Source organism: Pan paniscus, chromosome Y (genome assembly GCF_029289425.2).
Source record: "Pan paniscus chromosome Y, NHGRI_mPanPan1-v2.0_pri, whole genome shotgun sequence".
NCBI classification, from domain to species: Eukaryota; Metazoa; Chordata; class Mammalia; order Primates; family Hominidae; genus Pan; species Pan paniscus.
This window is the reverse complement of record NC_073273.2, coordinates 44,294,312-44,299,123: the sequence shown is the minus strand read 5'-3', so window position 1 is coordinate 44,299,123 and position 4,812 is coordinate 44,294,312. Positions and strand designations below refer to the sequence as shown.

Genomic DNA, 4,812 nt, shown 5'->3' with positions numbered 1-4,812 from the left:
GCTGCTTCTGAAAAGTTGCATACCTGGAATCCCCAGTGCAATCCATTTCAGCACAACAACTGGGAATCTTTGCTGCAAATAAAGGAAGGCATGGTAAGTATGCAGCTAGTTCTTTCAGGCAAGGACCTGCCAGTCAAAGCAGAAGATAGAAAAGAAATTTTAGAAGAGGCAGGGGAAAATCAACACATTTCATTGAGATAAAAGGAAAGAAGCCTTTATGGTGGTATTGCCGAAAGTGCGCAGATTTGCATAGTGGTCAGATAACTGGAAGCTAAAAAGAAAGCTTGATAGCTGAATTGATAACCAGCGACACTAGTTTCATTAAGTCAAAATTGTTCCAACTCTAGCCAACACTGCTTTGGCCTACCCCTTAAAGAAAGGTTGTGGTGAAGAGCAAAGAGAAAAAGTAATGGCTGAACACCATGAATGTTTGTTTTTGACAATGAAAGTAGATTTTAATGGGATTAAGTCTATAGTCAATATTTACTGATACACACACACACACACACACATATATATATATATATATATATATATACACATACATATATATATCAGTCACTGTGTTAGGTCACTGCTGGGTGTCCCAGAGAGATAGACAAGAAAATTAACGTGATAGATAAGGAACATCTCTTGGAAGGAGTGATGTCTGTGCTGGAGGAGTCTTAAGTAGGCAAAGAGGGAGAGGGGGTCTTTTATCTCCAGGAAAGAAATGGGGCAAAAGGTACAAGATGGGAAAGGGCATGGCCGAAAGTGGTTTGTTTGAATCTTGCTCCAGATAAACAGTAGTGAAACAGACATGAAGCTGAAAGGTAGACAAATGTCAGATCTTGAAGTGATTTATTCAGCCATCCTGAGGACCTGGGCTCAAAATCTAGAAGGTATTAAATGCCAACTTAAGAAATTAAATCTGAGTTTGGATGGAGCATGAAGCCAATGTGATAAAAGTGTGCATTAGAGGCTAGGTATGCTGGCTTATGGCTGTTATCCCAGCACATTGGGAGGCAAAGGTGAGTGGATCACCTAAGGCCAGGAGAGCCTGGCCAACATGGCGAAACCCTGTCTCTAATAAAAATACAAAAATTAGCCCAGCTGGTGCTGCACATCTGTAACCCTAGCTACTTGGGAGGCTGAGGCATGAGAATCACTTGAACCCAGAGGTGGAGGATGCAGTGAGCTGAGATCACTCCAGTGCACTGTGGTCTGATGACAGAGTGAGATTCTGTCTCAAAAAACAAATAAATAAATAAATAAAAAGAAAAGAAAATGTGCATTGGAAAATGTGAAGGGTGGACTCTTGCAGGAGGTTATTAAAGGCAAAAACCTGCTGGAATGCTTTGACGGAATGTCAGAAATGGCCCTTGCTGATGCCAGCTGTGAAATTCCACCATGTCCTGACAGTGATGCAGTCCATGAGTATAATATCATGTGAACTTTGTTACTCAAGTGATGACGCAAATAATGATGATCATGTTTACTGAGCTGGCTAGGCATGAACTGTAATGAAGATGATCTTTGCCAACTAAAATCCAAGTTTAAAATAACTAGGGAAATGTAACTGAGAAAATACTGAAGTAAATAGTGTGTTAAGCTTTCTCCAGAGTTTTTATTTGTGTGTGCATGTGTATGTGTGCATTTGTTCCTTCCTTTGTGCCATCCTAATTTAGTCCCTCATTTGATTTAGGCCAGACTTCGAGAAGTTGCTTATTACCTTTTGCTAGCTTCAGTTCCTTTTTTTGCCCTTGCTCACTGCCATGGTTTTGAATGTCCCCTCCAAATCTAACATTGAAATTCTGTAGCCATTGTAATAGTGTTGGGAGGTGGGACCTTTAAGAAATGATTAGCTGTGAGGGTGCAACCTATCATGACTGGATCAATGGCATTATCTTGAGAATAAGTTAGTTATTGTGTGAGTGGGCTTTGGATCAAAGGATGAGTTTGCCCCTGATTTTCTGTTTATCACAAGTCCTTCACTGTATGATGCCCTCCTGCCATGTTGTAAAGGAACCGTCACCAGATGCAGCCCCTTGGACTTCCCAGCCTCCAGAAACATGAGCAAAATGAGGTTTTTTTACAAATTACCCAGTCAATGGTATTCTGTTGTTGCAGCAGCAAATGGATTAAAGCACTCTATTATTTTTTCCTCTTTAGAGAACTAAATAAACATACAAAGGGGCATGTCAAATTTCCTGTTGAATGATCAAAAAGTCCACATATGTTGTAAAAATAGTATAATAGCCCATCACTGAAATAAAGTACCATTTTATGAAATCTTAACCTTGTTTTCAGAAATAAGGGAAAAGCAACCATAAAAGTAAACATGTAATTTTATTGTTTAATAAGAGAATTGCAGGAATTTTAAAATTTTTTATCAATGTAAATTTCAGTCCCTGTTGTCCTGCATAATCTGTTACCCCTTTGGTGGAAGATATGTTGTAATTAGGGTGATGTTTGTCCAGTGAAGATGGTTGATGAGATGGCCTGGAAAGACAGGCAGCCGATGTATCAAATGTCATAGGCATTTGGAACCACTGGTTGCCTACTGGTGGCAGGTTAGGATAAGGAGCCTCATTGGCTAATACCTCAAAATACCTGGTTGGAAAAGTAGTTGTTCCACTGGCAGCCCCAAAAAGCTATTCTGTAAGGGAGGTGTGATGTGGTATTGAGAAGTTGTGGTTGTAACAAAACTCACAATGTGCCCATTTGTTTGCATGTAGGTGCTATGAGAGTGCATATGAATATTGGTCAACTGATTTAAAATAGCATGTTGATCTGTGGCAATTTGGTCTGATGATCCAACTGAAGTTGAAGATGGAGGAGGAAAACTGCTTCTGACTGGGTCAGTTGAACTAGCAATTCTCTAGCTGACACAATACTTCCTTGTTAGAGGCATATTTAAATTTGTAGAGGTTGGAAATGAACTTTCTTCACTAGTTTCAGCAGCTAAGCCAGAATTATGACTATCCATGTTATACCCTGCTCTAAAGTGCTTCTTGTTGAAATCTTCAGCAAATAAAGTAGATACAGGAGAAGGATTTTTAATCCCAACTCTTCATTCTTACTGAAAGTTGGGGACAGTCATGTTTGAAATTTGGATTACGAGAACTGTAACTAAAACCAAAGGAGAAGTTGATTTAGTGCCATTTTTAACCAAGAGACAAGCGATTATCACAAATCTAACGTGTAAAGTCTCAGATTTCTGTATTATCACACACACTTAATGTCATCAGCTAATGCATGCACATTTTTGGCTATTTTTAAGAGTGCGCAGCCGAGCACGGTGGCTCACGCCTGTAATCCCAGCACTTTGGGAGGCCAAGGCAGGCAGATCATGAGGTCAGGAGATCGAGGCCATCCTGGGTAACATGGTGAAGCCCCATCTCTACTAAAAATACAAAAAAAATTTAGCTGGGCATGGTGGCGGGTGCCTGTATTCCCAGCTACTGGGGAGGCTGAGGCAGGAGAATGGCATGAACCTGGGAGGCGGAGCTTGCAGTGAGCCGAGGCCACTACACTCCAGCCTGGGCTACAGAGCGAGACTCTGTCTCAAAAAAAAAAAAAAAAAAAAAAGAATGCACTTTTTGGGGAAAAAAGCATTCAATTAATAAAACTGTCAAGTGAAAACATATTATATATTGACAGTGACATTTCACTAGTGGCTTTGGTATCTTTATTTGGAGTTCACTGATAAGATTCAAAGTTGTTGGCAAAATTTTTTAAGACACTGAAAGTTTAATGCTCAAGTTGTCCTCAATGTTTGCAAAAAATTAAATAACCTTAGTATTTCACATAATTTTTGAAATTTGGTCTTACTGCATATATTAGCATGTTTACTGATGTATAAAATAAAATCATATATTATATTCTACTTATGGTAACTGAAATATTTTGAATACTTTGCTTAAAACAGAGACTTGTTTTTCTTCTGCCAGAAAGTTGGCCAAAGAAGCAGATGTTTGAAAATTCTGTCAAATTTTACTAAATACGTGGAGGTTGAGCTGTCAAACTAAGCTTTTCATACTGTCAGTTTCCAATATTCTGTAAAGAGCCTTTCTTCCAAAATTTCTTTCTTGAAGAGTTCTTCATTAATCACTCTGCAAGTTCCATTCTCATCCCACGAAATAGACTTGAATTGGTCACTTTCAGCTATTTTCCAAAGTTTCCTGGGAAAGGTCAGAGAAAGAAAATCATTATCTTTATCTGGCTCAGAGACACAAACTGTGTAACGTGGCCTTTTTATCAAGGATCCTTGTGACAAAACCGGAAAAGCATTTTCTTCAATCATTGACCTTAAGTCTGAGTCCCCAGGGAACGTGTGTTCACAAAATGGAGACCTAGTGGAGGCTTCTGAACCAGTTAATTCATCTTTGGGAGAAACATCTTGAGTTTCTGAAGAAACATGTGCCATCTCAAATAAATATTTCTTTAGCTACTCTTCCAGCCTGCATGGTTTTCAAGCCTGCAGCTTCAAATGCTGCTTCAGAAGCCCTAGGCAGATAAAGTAACCATCACGATGTTTCCCAACCTGAGTAGCAATGATATCACAAGAGGACTTTGGTCTCCTAGCAACAAATGTAAAAAATTCAGCCAAGTGTGAGAAATGAAAATTTCTTCATTTTCATTTTCATTCCTCATTTCTTTATGGGACAATTCTTCCTAGAAAGGTATCCAGTAAAAAAAATAAAATGTGGACTTATTACTCACATAGTGTGATCTCCAAAATCTCATTCCTGCAGAATCTTTTAAGTAAATAAGGAAATAAATAAATAATGTCCTCAATCCCTGAAATAAAAGTGATTTTCTCTGTTACAC

General features: G+C 38.8%; 1 pseudogene; it reads right to left on the bottom strand.

Annotated features, from left to right (window-relative positions):
• Positions 1-2,285: 2,285 nt before the first annotated feature.
• On the bottom strand, positions 2,286-4,408 carry LOC129395495 (heat shock transcription factor, Y-linked-like; annotated as a pseudogene).
• Between the last annotated feature and the right edge of the window lie 404 nt (positions 4,409-4,812).